The sequence below is a fragment of the Castor canadensis genome, chromosome 11 (assembly GCF_047511655.1).
Source record: "Castor canadensis chromosome 11, mCasCan1.hap1v2, whole genome shotgun sequence".
Classification (NCBI taxonomy): Eukaryota; Metazoa; Chordata; class Mammalia; order Rodentia; family Castoridae; genus Castor; species Castor canadensis.
The window spans coordinates 78483827-78501374 of NC_133396.1; the positions used below are offsets into that span (position 1 = coordinate 78483827).

Below are 17548 nucleotides of genomic sequence, written 5' to 3' on the forward strand. Positions count from 1 at the left end.
TGAATATAGTGCAAATAATGTATATACATGTGTGTAAATGCAAAAATGATACCTGTTGAAACTGTTCCAGGAATCAGGGAAGAGGGTGATGAAAGAGAGAGGTGGAAGGGGTGAATTCAAGTATGATTTAGTTGATAACATGGTAAGAACCATTGTAAATGTCACAATGTACCCCCACCCAGCACAATAATAAAAAATGAGAAAAAATATTTAAAAATAAAGTATGGCATCTAGAATAAAATAATATACAGTATATTCATTCTTAAAAAATTTTTATATAGTACATTCATTTTAAGGGATGCTGTGAAATGGACACTTTTGTTGCTATATGGTAAACATATATGAGAACATACATGTTAGAAAACAGTGATTATCTCTGATATGTGGAATTACAAAATACTAATTCTAGGCCTATTCGAACACTATGAACATATTTTAATCTTGTAACATACCATTAAAATAAAACTTTTAGGTAGAAAAAAACACCACAACCAAGATTGCTAACAAGTGTGGTTTGAGCATCGCTGTAGGGCAGTTCTAAGATCAGAGACAAGTTGTAAATACTCTTGTTTGCCCCAGGAAGAGTACTGAGTGGGGAGGAATCATTTTCTGCAGAAAATGTTTGGAATTCTTTTTTAAGAGATCCAAGGTATCTAAAAGGGATTTTTCTAATTTTCTAGACAACAAATCCAGATCTTAATAAAATGTTTAATTCTAGTTAGCACACAAAATTTTAGTCAGACATAATAGATCTCTATGTTTACATGATATTATTTTCTATAATCAATATTATAGTATATTTATATATTTTACTAAGAATTACAAAATACAGCTTATGTAAATATTATGTTTGCTTTTAAGACATTCTATTGATCTTATCAATGACTGATTTGTTTCAATATTTAATTCTAACCTTTTCCTTCTAGAGAAAATACAACCAACTCTATATTGATTTACTTTACTACACCTTGCAAGATGTGCTCAAAGGAAGTAAATGTGCAGCGGACTTTCCTTAGCCAGATCCCTCTTCATGTACACTTGACTTTGTACTCCATCCAAGGGTATTTTCTGCAATTCTCTTATTTGTATCAATTAAGGCACAACAAATTGACAAAACTGACTGCTCACAGACAGGCCCAGTAAATATGTTTACAAAGTCCATCTTTGTCATTTGAGCTGGAGACTAAAAGGAGAATGTTGTTTTTGTTTGTTCTACATTCTTAATAATCCTTCACAGATATACATTTGATTTCTTTGGGGAAAGTACTGAAGTTATTTATTTGTAAAGAATTACAACATCACAAGGAATGACATAAAATTGAGTTACGGTACCGGTTTTCCTTCGCAACGTTAGTGGCTCCTTTTCTCCCACCCATGAGTCCACACATTAAAACTGGGCTGGGCATTTTTCACAACTGGGAGTTGTGACCAACTCCCCACATAGATAGATGGCTACTCTATCTCCTCATCTGGCAAAAACAAAATGTGTTTTTAAAACACATTTTAAAAAGTGGAGGTTTATAAAATGGTATAAAAATAATTACCAAGATCATTTCTTTCCTAACATTCTATTTGAGCCAGAATAGAATATATGCATTTTTTGTTGTTTTTCTGGGAGGCTAGCTCTATTTCTGTCCACTGAGAGACAATTATCCCGATTCTTCTCCTTCTCAACATCCTCTATTACATAAGCATGCAAAACAATTGATGAGCGTAGTGGTGCATGTCTATAATCCCAGCTAGGAGAATCACGGTACAAGACCATCCCATTTGAAAAGGAAAAGAACTGAAGCAAAAAAGGGCTAGGAGTGTGATTCAAGTGTTAGAGGGCCTACCTAGCAAACACAAGGCCCTGAGTTCAGACTCCAGTATAGCAAAAGCAACAATAAAATAAAAACTTATAGAGACAGCCTGTCAGAAACTTCGAGAGAGCCATGCCTACCAATATCTGCACCAGAAGTCTTAAATTACATTTTTAAAAATTCATTGTGGGGTCTGTCTTTTTTTTTGTAGTACTGGGATTTGAACTCAGGGCCTAGGCTTGCTAAGCAGGTGCTCTACCACTTGAGCCATGTCCCCAGCACATGGTGGGGTCTTGAAGGCTTTTTTTTTTTCTTTCTTTTGAGTCTTGACAGTCTCTTGAGAAGAAGCAGGTAAAACCTAGAAGCTGAGAGCCCCCAAGAGCGAGGGACAGGCTGCCATGTCAGGGCAAGGACTCCAGTGAAGAAGATATGAGAGCGAGTGGGAGGGGCAGAAATCTCACTGGAGGACAAACTTAATTTGACTTCAAATACAGTAGTGTTTCCACAAGCAACCCCAGTAGGTTTACTACACAGCTATTGAAATCTCCTCACGTTCATGCTTAAGCCAAAATGCTGACAAGTCAAAATAGCAAAAGTGAAAGGAGAAAGAAAAAGGAAAAGAAAGAAAAAATCCTATAGATTTTTAAAATAAACAACATGCTGCTATAAAATAAATAAATATAATAAAAATAGCAAAAGTGCATAAACTACACCTCACTAGAGTCAGTAGTAAGAAAAAGAGAGGAAAAGTTAAGCGCATTGGTGTGGCAGTGGGGGAGGGGCAGGAATGTGTTCTGTTTTACTGACTGATGGCCAGGTGTCTCATTTTGTTTGTTCTCCACACTTCCTTCCCTAAATTGCACCACTTCCCTTATACTCAAAGTAGAAATTTCTGATCAAAATGTCGCAAAAACTAAAAGGTCAACAGAAGGGTCTCAATGGCTCAATCGTCAAACAATGATGCAATCGTAGCAGCCTTGTGCTCCCAGCCCAGAGAGCACTGTATTTGGGGAAGGAGGTGGGGAAGGAGGTATCTCCGGGGAAGACTCAAAACCCCACTCTTCTTCCTGTAAGCCAAGTCAGAGGCTCTGCGGCTTTCCCAGAGCAAAGCTGGAGGGGCAGAACTAAGGACCTGACCCATCTCTCCTTTTAATGCCCCTTTCCTGGAGCCCTTCCCCAGAATCAGCACACCACATTATCAGTCTATCAGTAGCATCAGTACCTTCCCATTTTATCATGAGGTTGTGGGAGACCAAATAAAGGCTCCAATCCCCTAAATGAATTTTAAATGATATGATTTCAGATCTGTGAAGAATCTGAAAAGAGACAGAGAATGGGGTTCTTGATTTGAGATGCCAGAAAGCACCAAAAAAAAAAAAAAAAAAGAGAAAAAGTGCTTGTCCTTGGGGAGCTCACAGGGGTGGAGAGAGACGGGAAACAAGACAAACACCTGTGCTATTTGTCAGACAGTGGTAAGTGCTATAGAGAAAACCATTCTGGGTTCCATCCCCAGCATCACATAAATAAATAAACCAACAAATAAGCCCTCTCAAGCGGGTGACTTCAAACTTCCCAGAGTTCATGACCCCCCACTGACCCTTACAAACCTGAGGCACTGAGTGATCTGGTGGGATGGGGAGGGGGTACTTCGAGCACAGGATCCCCTGCTTCACCCCATCTTAGGACCATTCTACTTGTGTTATTAATCAACAAGCGCTCCCATAACAGGATACCACAAGCTGAGTGACTGAAATGAAAGAAATTTGTTTTCTCATGGTTCTGGAAGCTGGAGGCCCACAGTCAAGGGGCTGGCATGGCTGGTTTTCTTCTGAAGTCTCCCTTCTTGCTTGCAAATGGCTGCCTTCTCACCTGGTCTTTCCACTATGTGCGTGTCTGACTCCTAATCTTCTTTGATTACAAAGACATCTACTGTATTGGATTAAGGCCTCATTTTACTTTAATTCCTCTTTAAAAAACCCTAACACCAAAAACAGCCACATTCTTAAGTACTTAATATTAGGACTCCAAAATATGAATTTGGAAGATGGGGCAGGTGGTACAATTCAACTTAAAACACTATCCTCCCATCTTCAGGAAGGATTTTCAAAAGCCACAGAAGATAAAGCTCTTTTATTTAGTCAGGAATGAATGGTAAGAACAGGTTTGCTTTGGAGAGTTAAGGTCCTGCCGTCTATATACAGTATGGAAGAGTTGTTCCTCAAAGAAGAAACCTGCTGCGGACATCCCTGCTGAGGTGAGAACCAGAGGGTGGACATGAACAAGGAGAGAAACCACCTGACCATGAACTTGGCATGAGACTACCCAAAAGTAGTGGAAGTCCCTTACATCATTGCCAAATGGTGCAGGATGGGAAGCACCATGCAGTCAGATGCATAAGGAACTTTGAACAGCAGGCCATGAGTGAGACAGGCTAGAACTGTCTAGGTTTGATGCTATCAGAATGAGTAACCTGCTGCCCAAAAACTCCAGACCCAGTAAAAGAATGTGATATACTTAGGAAAACATTGTTATCTGAAGCAGTCAGGCCATTCTTTTTTTTCCTGTTTTTATTTCAGTAACTAACAATAATAGAGATGATTAAAAACTGGACTACAGATTGAACGCTCTCTCAGTTTAGCAGGCACTGGGTTGATTGCTTTGTATACATTATTCATTTAAGCTTCATGTTATCGCTGTTTAATATAAGAAGAAACTGAAGCACAGAGGAGTTAGATTAATTACACAAGATCACACAGTTAGCAAGAGGAAGAGCTGGCATTTGAGTCAAGAAGAGGCACTTAGCTACTTCTTTCTTCATCCATCTGCCGTCAGGAGATAACATGGTTTGGCTAGAACAGCATAGTGAAAAAAATATAAGCTGAGTGTCACAAGCCTACTGTTCAAATCCTAGCTCTGTGACCAAGGGCAAGTTAATCTCTCTGAATTCAGGGGCTTCCTATTCAGTTGTTTGTTGTTGTTTTGTTTTATAGTGCTGGGGATCAAACCCAGGGCCTTGTGCTTGCTGGGCAAGTGCTCTACCACTGAGCTACATGTCCAGTCCTTACTTACTACTCTAGATGGGGAAAATATATGAAAATTCTAATCAAAGTAACTCATACATATTATTTGTCTTTACTACTTTCTCTTTCCTACTTCTGATTAAATTTGTAACAACACAGACCTATACAACTGAGTTAAAATATTATGTCTTGCATTGCAAGTTTATATTAACCAATACTGCTAAATTAAACCTACTGTCTTAGCTCATTCTTCAGCAAAAGTGAAACTTACATGGGCCCTTCTTTTTCTTCTGCATTTTGAAATCACCACTGATTGCTTATTAAAATTATATTTGCATTATCCCTACAGCATCTCCACCCCTTAGGAAGACTTGATGAATAATTTAAAATTCATGTTTAATTTATTATACATGCTTATAGCAACTATTTTCATAGACTGATCCTTGTTAAAGTTCTCAGAGGCCTTGTGGCACAGGTGGCTTCATTAAAAATGTATTTCTCAGTTTTCTTCAGGGATTCTTTTTTAAAGTGCTGGGATGAGCATGTTCCTAGTTAATCGACAGTAGATTACATCCTACTTTGAAGAAATGTTGCTTTTTTTGTCTGAAGATCAGTTATGTGCCAATTCTTTCCATTTCCTGCTTTGGGATTATAATTAAAGAAGATGACATAAGACAGCATGACTGATTAACTATTTCCTAGGAAGTTGTTGAAGCGAGAATTACAGGGAAAAACTGGAAGTGGGAGATGGAGATGAAGAGAGAGGTATGGGTGCTTCTGAGTGGGGCTTACAAGTGGGATAGAGTGGATGGTTGAGATCTTTCCTGTGTGTTGCCCAGATTCTCTGCAAGAAGTAACTGGGAAGATGGGGGTTCCTTTTCTCTGGTAGTGACCTCCACTCTCCAGCCAGGATGCAGCCTCAGCTAGCTATCACCCATTTCTGGAACAGAAATGGTGCCCAAACACAGCATGCTTTTCTGCTGAACCTAGTTCCATGCTGTAACAGATGGTGTAGTGTCATGTACATTCATTTTGAGTTTGCAGTCTCTCCTGATATGTCACATGGGCCCCTCATCAGTGTTTCCTATTTATTGAGTCCACAAGATTTTTCCACACTTGTCAAGATGTGAAAAACATACAATCAATGGCAAGTCACTTCCAGTTAATGTGGTCTGGAACACACTAACAGTACTTGGGTTAGTGTGAATTAACATTTTCCTTTTACATTGTACTTGTGGTTAGTCTCCCTTACTTGATGGAGTCCAACGAGCCTTGGGGAAATCTTTCTCTTTCCCTGGGTGAAGGCTTTAGGGAGGCCCAACATTACTAGCTAGTATGATTTTTCACTCAGCTCACCAGACAGATGGATCAGACTCAGGGTTGGCTCTAAAATTTTCTATCAAAATAATTTTGGGGGGTTGGGAGATGACCTGAAAGTGGAAGAGGGACTATTAATGAAGAAAAAGAGTACTGGGGGAGGGGTCAGTGAGAAGGGCAAAGAGAGCTGAAGGGAGGGTGGACATGATCAAAGCATGATGTGTACATGTGTGAAAACGTCACAATGAGACCATTAATTTGTACAATTAACCTGTGTTAGTAACTGTAATTTAAAAGAAGTCTTCATAAAAATGAAATCTTATCATTTGCAGGTAAATGGATGGAACTGGAGAACATCATTCTAAATGAGGTCAGCCAGGCTCAGAAGAGCAAAAATCATATGTTCTCCCTCATATGTGGACTTTAGATCTAGGGCAAATGCAGCAATGTAGTTGGACTTGGATCACATAAGGTGAGAAAACATATGGGAGATATAGGAATAGGTAGAAAACCCAAAACATGAAAGCGTTTGATGTCCCCACTCCAGAGGAACTAATACAGAAACCTTAAAACGACAGGTTATCATGAGCAGGGGATCAGGAACCAATGTAAAGATCAGTTAAAGTTGAATCAACATGGGTCGTAACACATGGGTACACGAAAGCAATAGTAGGAATCTCTCTGTATAGCTATCCCTAACTCAACTAGCAAAAATGCTTTGTCTTCCTTATTGTGCTTGTCTTTTCTTCAACAAAATCAGTGATAAGGGCAGAACGGGACCTGCCTGAAACTGAGGAGGGGAGGGGGGGAAGGATGTGGGGAGGGGGGGGAGGGGGGAAGGGGGGGAGGGAGGCAGGGTGGAGAAATGACCCAAACCATGTATGCACATGTAAATAAATGAACTAACTAAATAAATAAAAGGAGTCTTCATGAAACTGGTTGTCATGTGGAAGCAAACTATCTTAATTTATAATGTGCAAACCAAATAATTGTGTTTTTTTCCAAAATATTGAATTACACTTAAAAAGCCCCTAATGTAAAATTATAAATGAATTCAATCCTCACATCCATGCTGTGAGGTGAGAACAATGTTAGCCTCATGTTGTGGTAAAAGAAACTGAAACCCAAAGAATTCACATATGACTTGTCAAATGCTGTTTGGTTTCCTAGTAGTGAAGACAAGATTTGAATCCAGGACTGTTCAGCTCCGGAATTCAGGTGCTTAGCCACTGTCTTCTGCTGCCTCTGTGCACTCCTGACTTTGTCCATTCCTAGACATAGCATTTTAACAAAACAGACTTCCAAGATCAAAGCAAAAATTTGTTTAAAAAAAAAAAAAAACAGAGTACCAGCCATAGTGGCTCCTTCCAATAATCCCAGCTATTCCAGAGGCTGAGATAGGAAGATTGAGGTTTAAGGCCAGTCCAAGCAAAAGTCACTAAGATCTTATCTTAAAAATAAACCAGATGTAGCAGCCTACAGCTATAATCCCAGCTGCTTGACAGGCAGAGGTAGGAGGATCATGATCCAAGGCTGGCCCCAGAAAAAAGTACAAGACCTTATCTGAAAAACAAAAAAAAAAATTAAAGCAAAAAAAGAGTTGGGGGCATGGCACAGTGGTAGAGTTTGCCTAGCAAGTGTGAGACCCTGAATTAAAAGGATTTCTTCGAAGAAATAGCCTGGGTAGGCTATGCACACTGGGGTTTTCTGATCCTCACATCAAGTCCAGCCTCTAAGCTTACAATGTTTAGGCCTCTTAGACTGCCTACTTGATTTAATTTCAAGCTACTAATCGACAGGCCTCCTCTATGTACATCAGCATGGACTCCTTAAAATTCTTACAATATACTTACCTGTCTCTTCCATTCCAGAAGCTATTGTCCCCATGGAAATTGCCCTACGGCAAGTTAAATATGGCCACAGATTCTTTGCAAGACCACCCACCAAAAGATAGGATCTCTGTCCTCACCTCCTTGAATCTGGGCTGAATTTGCGACTTGCTTTAGGCAATTGGGTATGGCAGAAGTGACACCACATGGCTCCCAAAGGCCTTGTAGCTTCTGCCTTCACTATCCGTGGTCACTGCTGTCCATCAGCGAGGATGAGAGGGATCATGTGGAGAAAGAGGGCTATCCATCCATCCATGACAGGACCAAGGTCATCCATGACCAGCTGACCCACCACCAACAGCAGAACTTGTGCCAAAGAATAGAGACAAAGAAATGGTTATTGTTTTAAACCCTTAAGTGCAAGAGTGGCTTGTAATATAGCAGCCCACTAACAATGCTTTTTCCTCCCTTCCTTCCAAAGAGCCCATGCCTACATGTAAACTGAGCTCCTAGGTCACACATGCAAGAACTTTCCCTGATGGAGGCTTCCTCAGCAAGCCGGCCGCCCTCAGGGCTAAGAAGATGGGTCTGCCTACTGTGATTCTAAGGACTGTCTCCCCAACCACTGCCTGATGCCTGGAATCTCACCATTAAAGTTTAATTACTTGCCTAAAAGCATAGATGTCCATTACATTTTAAGAGTCACCAGAAGGGATAACAAGTTTGTGCTTTTGATTTTGCTCTTATGAAAATAAACAGGAGTAGAAAGTGACCCTAACTTAGGTCATTTTCTCAAAAAGAAAAAAAAAATTAATAATTTGAACCAACTTGAGGGAGGTAGATGAAATAATTACGTATCTCATTTCAATATTTAATTCATTAATTTAATTAAGCATACATATTTGAAACCACATTATACAAAATAACGTAACAATTTAGAAATATTTTTTCTTCCACTCTTCCATTCTGTGAAGGTATTTGATTCAAAGTTGTTGTACATGTCTTTAGTGGCAAGTGTCCTCCATTTCACTAGGGGCAATTTTTTAGTCACCTGACAGTTTTCCAGACATTGTTCTCTCTTCTGTCTAATTTTTTTTTTTTGTGGTACTGGGATTTGAACTCAGGACCTCACACTTGCTAGGCAGGCGCTCTACCACTTGAGCCACTCCACCCAGCCCTTTTTTGTGAAGGGTTTTTTCGAAATGGGGTCTCATGAACTATTCAAACTGCAATCCTCCTGATCTCTGCCTCTTGAGTAACTAGGATTATAGGTGTGAGCCACTGGGGCCTGGCACTTCTGTATAATTTTTTAAAACCATGATGCTGCCATTAAATTTTTTTATCCTAAGCCACAAATACTCATTCACAAACACTGCCAAAATTGTGTTCTGTTCATCCTACAAGTTCATAGTATTGCTTTGTACAGGGATGTTCAGAAAGCTGGTTTATTATGACATCTACAACTTGCAATTTGAGGGGCCTTTTCAGGAAGAAAATGTTCATTCATGCTATATTTGCTCTTTTTTTTTTTGTGGGACTGGAATTTGAACTCAGGGCTTTACACTTGCAAAGCAGTTGCTCTACCACTTGAGCCACACCTCCAGTTCATTTTGCTGTGGTTATTTTGGAGATGGGGGTTTCTCAAACTATTTGCCTGGCTGGTCTTGAACCAAAATTCTCCCAATCTCGTAAACCAGTGCCTGGTTTAACTGCTCCTTAAAAAAAAAAAATCTGACAACCACAATCATCTATAAGTTTATAGTTTCTTGAGGTTAATTCAGGCTAACGTTTCATCCCAAATTAAAAAAAAGTCAGAGAGTGTTCCACAGTGCAAAGGGGCTCTGGAAGTACTCAAATGGAAAGTTACTCCCTTTCTTTTCTGGCAGGAAACCGTTTTTCTTTACCTGACTTCTATATTATTATGGATGATATTAAACTCAATCAGCTGTTTAACACTATGACATAAACAGTTCCCTTATTAGAAATTCTTTGTAAGAGAGATAATCATTATTCACTTGATCTCTCTCCTATTGCTGTGCATTTAACGTGTCTGGAGAAGCAGTAATATCTCCAGTAAATCTCAGCCCCTTACATCCTAGCGTGAATCATTTCAGATTCCTTTTTCCTTTTTAATTCATTGAGTTTCTGCCTAAGTAGAATACACTAAAAGTGAATAAAGAATAGTCCCTGCTCAAAATAGATAGAGCTGTGAACAGTTTAGTCACACATGACAAGGGTTTGAATAAAGTATAGACTAAATGCTATGATAACAAAAGAAAGAGAAAGGATTAGTCAGAGGAAGTTTCATGGAGGAATAAACAATTGATGGTTTGGGGACTTCTTGATCTGTTGGTTTGTTTGTTAATTGCTTATTTTTAGGATATTAAAACTTAATTATGAAAATATTTGTGAAGTAGGGAGAAAGCTTCAGAAATCTCTCTCCAGCTGGATTCCTGTAATAGAGCAGCTTTGCTGGGTGGAAACAGTCTGGCTGCACGTTTGTTATGTAACAACTAAAGGTTTCCTGGTTGGAGTACTTTCCCCTGAGAGCAGGTTTGGATAGCGCAAAAAGAGCACAGGCTCACCTGGGCTAGTAGGGATGGCACAAGTGCAAACAGGAAAAGCCCGAACAAACCTGTCTTGCTGGGACCAGCCCTGACACTCCTGGGACTTTCAATGCTCACATGCAACACAGTGACAATCACTGCTGAGCTCCCTATTTAAAATATGTCCCCTCTCCCTCTACCAAGTTCCTGGAGCCATGGTCAAGAACGAGAATGCAAACAATGCATAAGAGTAAAATGCCAAAATCCAACCTCTGAATCATTGTGCTAGAAAAATCTGGAAGCATGAAAAAACCTTGAATAGAGATTTTAAAGGAAAAAAAAAGGAAATCCTGGAAATGAAAAACTAAAAAAAAAAACCTCAGTGATGCAGGGCTCAGCACTTAACATTAAAAATACTTTCACACTACCTCTTTTTTTATTTTTAACAAATTTTTAACATTAGAACTTTTCTCTTGGGGAAAAATACTTTAGGACTTGATTTTCATACAAATTTTAACTGTAAAATACAGATTTATCTTGAGTCTATTTGTGACAATGGTAATCAAAGCTGCTAGTGCTTTTTATTTTAATAATCCTGTAAGGATACATGTCAATGGTGTTTTCAACTAGATCTCTGTTGTTTAAATTATTGGTTGTTTAAATAATTGATTACTAGACATTGTAAAACCAATTGATCTTGGTTATACAATAAAGTAGCAATTCATTGATAATCAGAATTGATTATTTCAAATGCACCTTGTTAACAAAATTATCAGTTAATCCAGTGTAAGTTTTTATAATACTAAATGTCAAGCCTAACTGTGAATTTTGTTCTGTATCTTAAGTAGATTTATGATAATGTTCTGTATCTTAAGTAAATTTATGATAGTTCGTCAACAAAATATATGTACTTTTGTGCACTGAATTTTCTAATTAAATTTTACATGCTATAATATGATTTTTATATGAATGATTCTTTGTTTAAATGATCAAATGTCAGTATTTTATCATAATTTTATTATAAAATGGACATTATCATTAAATTAACTTTGATTTTAAAAATCAAATTGCCTTTAGTTGTATATTATTTTTTACAAATAAAGATAGTCTTTTCTAAAGGCTTAAAAAAACAAAATGCGAGTACATGGAACTAAAAATCTCTGCACAACAAAAGAAATGGTCACCACATTGAAAATGCAGCTGACAGAATGGAAGAAAATCTTTGCCAGCTATACATCTGACAAGGGATTAATAACCAGAATGTACAGGGAGCACAAAAAACTAAACTCCAAAAAAATCAATGACCCAATGAAGAAATGGGCAAATGAACTGAACAGAGTTTTTTCAAGGGAAGAAGCCCAAATGGCCAAAAAACACATGAAGAAATGCTCACCGTCCCTGGCCATAAAGAAAATGCAAATCAAAACCACATTAAGATTCCACTTCACTCCTGTTAGAATGGCTACCATCAAGAACACAAACAAGCCAGGCACCAATGGCTCATGTCTATAATCTGAGCTACTCAGGAGACAGAGACCAGGAGGTTCATGGTTCAAAGCCAGCCCAGGCAAATAGTTGGCAAGACCCTATAATGGAAAAAACCCTTCACAAAAGAGGGCTGGTGGAGTGTCTCAAGGTGTAGGCCCTGAGTTCAAGCCTCAGTACCTCAAAAAAAAAAGAAAAAAAAAAAAGAACACAAACACCAACAAATGTTGGCTAAGATGTGAGGAAAAGGGAACCCTCATACACTGCTGGTGGGAATGTAAATTAGTACAACTATTGTGGAAAACAGTATGGAGGCTCCTCAAAAAACTAAAATTAGAACTGCCATATGATCCAGCAATACCAGTCCTAGGGATATATCTAAAGGAATGTGAGTCAAGATACAATAAAGACACTAGCACACCAATGTTAATTGCAGCATTGTTCACTATAGCTGTGCTATGGAAACAACCCAGATGCCCTACAACTAGTAAGTGGATTTAAAAAATGTATGTATGTATATGTGTGTATATTGGGGTTTTACTCAGCCACAGAAGAATGAAATCATGTGGTTTGAAAGTAAATGGATGCAATTGGAAGACATCATGTTAAGTGAAGTAAGCCAGGCTCAGAAAGACAAAGGCCACATGTTTTCTCTCATATGTGGGAGATAGACACAATACGAATATAAGCAATATTATGAAAAACAAGTTACACAAAAGGGAGGTCACTGACAAGAGAAGGAAGGTAAAAGAATGAAATTAAGAAGGTGAATGTGGGTGATGTACTTTTAGTCAAGAATGAACATAGAGTTTTTAAACCTGTTGAAATCACTATAAGGAGAGAACTAAAGGAGAGAGGAGAAAAACAGAGGGCATGAACGAATTCAAGTTATAATATATATACATGGACATGTCACCCCCCTGAAGAGCTATCTTAACCAAATAAAAAAAAATAGTCTTTTTTCAAAATCAGAGAATAGGAAGATAAAACAGGTCTTGCCCGGAGGAGGTACCAGTGGGAGGGGGAGGATATAAGGAAAGGGTAAATATATAAGGATATATTTACTGAATGTAGTGTAAATATAATGTGTTCATATATGAAAATGGAAAAATGAGACATGCTGAAACTATTCTAGGAATGGGGAGAGGAGGGAGTAAAGGAGAATGATAGAGTAGGTAAATTCAACTATGATATATTGTAAGAACTTTTATAAATATCACAATGCACTCCCAGTACAACAATAATATAAAAAAAAGAGAAAAAATTCAGTGGAAAGTGTCACCAATAGGCCAGATCAGGCAGAATAAAGCATATCAAGGATTAGAGACAAATTGAGGAATTATTATAATCGAGAGCAATAAAAAATGCAATCAGGACCATGACATTCACAATTAAGTGACCAAACATATGAATTTGTGGTGTAGAAGAAAGAACTGAGATATAGAATAAATGCACAGAAAATGTATTCAATGAAGTTATAGCAGAAAAAAATCACAAATCTAAGAAAAGAACTGGACACTAAGTATATTGGAGGCACTTTAGACACTCTGACCCCAATTATACATGGCCAGAGAAGAACCTCTCTCTCCAGGTCATATTATAGTTAAAATGCCAAGAGTAAAGAACAAATAAAGCTGCAAGATAGAAGTGCTAAGTTACTTACAAAAGCAAACCTATAATAATAGCAGATCTTATAGCAGAAACCCTAAAAATCTGGAGATGATGGACTGATGTATTTCAAACCCTAAAACAAATGAACTTCCAACCAAAATTACTAAGTACAGTTATTCTCTATAATTGAGGGCAAAATAAAGACTTTCCATAATAAGCATAAACTAAAGCAATTCATGACCACAAAACCAGCATTGCAGAAGACACTTAAAGGAATAAAACGCATGGAAGAGGAAGAAAGACATACACAAGCATGAGAGTGTGGGATGGAATTAACTTCTAGTAGGAGAATAAATAAACAAATGAGAAGCAAGGAAGAATTAAACATTATCAATTCAGTAAATCAGCAAAAATGATTTACTCTAAGATGAAGGGAGAAGTTAGTACATACCTCTCAAAAATAAATGTATGTGTAAATGGTCTTAATTTTCCAGTTAAAAGACACAGACTGGCTGAATGGATCAAAAAATAAGATCCAACTGTTTGCTGCCTATAAGAATCTCACCTCACTGACAAAGACACACAGAGACTAAAAGTGAAAGGATGGAAAGTGATATTCCAAGCAAATTGAATCTGAAAGAATGCAAAACTAGCTATACTCATATCTGATAAAGTAGACATCAAGCCAAAACTAGTCAGAAGGGATAAAGAAAGTCACTACATATTAATAAAGGGAACAATCCACCAACAAGGTATAATGATGATAAATATATATGTACTTAACATTGGTGTACCCATTTCATAAAACAAACACTATGAGACCCAGATAGGCTCAGGCACAATAATAATGGATGATTGCACAACCTCACTCTCATCAATAGGTAATCCAGACCAAGAAAAAAAAAAACTCAACAAAGAAATTTCAGAGGTAAATGGCACCATAGATCAAGTGGATATTCTGTAGACAGACACCTACAGAATATTCTATCCAATAGCTGCAGAATACACATTCTTCTCAGCAGCCTCGTGAACTTTCTCCAAAATAGATCTCATTTTAGGCCATGACGCAAGTGTTATCAGATACAAAAAAAAAAAAATTGAAATAATTTTTCCTATCTAATCACATGATAGGATAAAATTAGAACTGAAGAACAAGAGAAACTGTAAAAACACAAGGAGATTGAACAAAACACTTTTGAATGACTAGCAGGTCATTGAAGAAATCAGGGAAGAAATTTAAAATTCCTAGAATCAAATGAAAATGAAAACACAACTTACCAAAACCCTTGGAATACAGCAAAGGCAGTGATAAGAGGAAAGTTATATGAATGCCTACATTTAAAAAATAAGAAAGAGCTCAAGCAGTAGAGCACAGTCTAGCAAGTGCAAATCACTGACTTCTAATCTTTGAGTTCTACCACTACCAAAAAAAAAAAAAAAAAAATCAAACATCGGTTGGAGTCATAGCTCAAGTGTCAGGGCACTTACCTAGCACATGCAAGGTCCTGGGTTCAATTCCCAGAACCATACACACACACAAATTAGACAGATCCCAAATATCCTAATGATGCACCTCAAGCTCTTAGAAAAACAAGAACAAGCCACACCCAAAAGCAGAAGTCAGAAAGAATAATAAAATAATGAAAATCAGATCAGAGAGGAAATTAATGAAATGGAGACTAAAAGAAAAATGCAAAGAATTAATGAAAGAGTTGGTTTTTTGCAACAACTAACAAGACTGACAAACTCTTAGTAAAACTAACCAAGAGAATGAAAAAAAGAGACCCAAATTAATTAAATTAGAGTTGAAAAAGGGGATGTTACAACAGATGCCACTGAAACCCAGAGGATCATTAGGTAATGTTTTGAAAACTTATATTTCAATAAACTGGAAAACTTAAAAGAAATGGTTAAATTTCTAGACACATATGACCTATGAAAATTGAAGAAAGAGGATATAAACAAGATAAACAGATCTTTAACAAGCAACGAGATTAGAACAATAATAGACCCTGAACACAGAAAAATCCAGGAATGGACAGATTCACTGCTGAATACTACCAGACCTTTAAAGAACAACTAACACAAATGCTCCTTCAACTATTCCATAAAATAGAAAGGGAAAGAACACTAACTCATTTATCGTATTATCCTGATACCAAAACTGGGCAAGGTCACAACAAATGAAAACTAAAGCCCAATTTCTCTGATAAACATAGATGCAAAAATTCCCAATAAAATACTTGCAAACTGAGTTCAACAACACATTAAAAAGATCAAGTTGGTTTCATTTCATGGATGCAAGGATGGATCAGCATTCACGAATCAATAAATACAATATAGCACATAAATAGAATCAAGGACAAAAATCACAGGATCATCTCAATAGATAAAGAAAAAGCCTTTTTTTTTTTCATTTTTCTTTTATTATTCATATGTGCATACAAGGATTGGTTCATTTCTCCCCACTGCCCCCACCCCCTCCCTTACCACCCACTCCGCCCCCTCCCTCTCCCCCACCTCAATACCCAGCAGAAACTATTTTGCCCTTATTTCTAATTTTGTTGTAGAGAGAATATCAGCAATAATAGGAAGGAACAAGGGTTTTTGCTGGTTGAGATAAGGATAGCTATACAGGGCATTGACTCACATTGATTTCCTGTGCATGGGTGTTACCTTCTAGGTTAATTCTTTTTGATCTAACCTTTTCTCTAGTACCTGTTCCCCTTTTCCTATTGGCCTCAGTTGAAAGAAAAAGCCTTTGATAAAATTCAGCGTCCCTTTATGATTAAAAAAAATGAAGAAACTAGAAGAATCATACCTCAACATAATAAAGGCTACACACAACAAACCTATAATCAACATTATACTGAATGGGCAAAAACTGAAAACATCTCCTCTAAAATCAGGAATGAGATAAGAGTATCCACTCTTTCCATTCTTATTCAATTTAGTGCTTGAATTCTTAGCCAGAGCAATAAGGCAAAAGAAAGAAATAAAAGAGATACAAATAGGAAAGGAAGAAATCAAGTTACACCTATTTGCAGATGATATAAACCTATACTTAAAAGACTCCACAGAAAATTCTTAGGTGTGATAAACACTTTTAGCAAAGTAGCAGGATACAAATCGACATTAAAAAATCAGTAATTTTTGTATATAACTATAAGAAATACACTGAGAAAGAAATCAGGGAAACAATCCCATTCACACTGGCTCAGAAAAACAAAACTAGGAATAAACTTGACCAAATAGGTGAAAGATCTCTACAATGAAAACAATAAAACACTGAAGAAATAAAGTGAAGAAGACACTACAAGATGGAAAGACTGCCCATGTTAATGAATCTATAAAATTAATATTGTGAAGATGGCCATGCTGCCAAAAGTAGTCTACAGGTTCTATGCAATCCCCATCAAAATGCCGATGGTATTCTTCATAGAATTAAAAAAAAAATTCATCCTAAAATCCTCATGGAAGCACAAAAGACCCCAAATAGCCCAAGCCGTTCTGAACAAAAAGAACAATGCTTGTGGTCTTAAAATATCCGACTGCAAATTACACCAGAGCCATACTGACAAAAACAGACATGTAGACTAATGAAATAGAAATGAGGACCCAAAAATAAACCCACACTGCTGCAGCCACCTGATTTTGACAAAGGAACCAAAAATATACATTGGAGCAAAGATAGCCTCTTCAACAAGAGGTGCTGGGAAAACTGGATATCCTTATATAGATGACTAAAACTGGACTCCTGTCTCTTATCTTGCACAAAAATCAATTTAAAATGGATTAAATACCTTAATCCAAGACTTGAAACTTTGGAACGACTAGGGGAAAACTCTTCAAAATATTAGCATAAGTAATGACTATTTGAGTAGGACTCCAATAGCTCAAAAGTAATAGCAAGAATTGACAAATATTTCCTCTCCTAT

The 17548-nt window shown here is 37.3% G+C and overlaps 1 long non-coding RNA gene across 2 annotated transcripts in view; it reads right to left on the reverse strand.

The window, feature by feature from the left end:
• Nucleotides 1–17548, reverse strand: part of LOC141413849 (uncharacterized) — a 27968-nt gene continuing 10420 nt past the window's right edge. The window contains exons 7-8 of one of the 2 annotated variants that reach the window (XR_012438794.1): nucleotides 8109–8334; nucleotides 1–4651 (exon numbers count right to left, since the gene is read on the reverse strand). This is a non-coding gene — a long non-coding RNA (uncharacterized lncRNA). Of the gene's footprint in view, nucleotides 4652–6992; nucleotides 8335–17548 lie in introns of those variants that run through there. The other variant, XR_012438793.1, reaches the window with a different exon arrangement.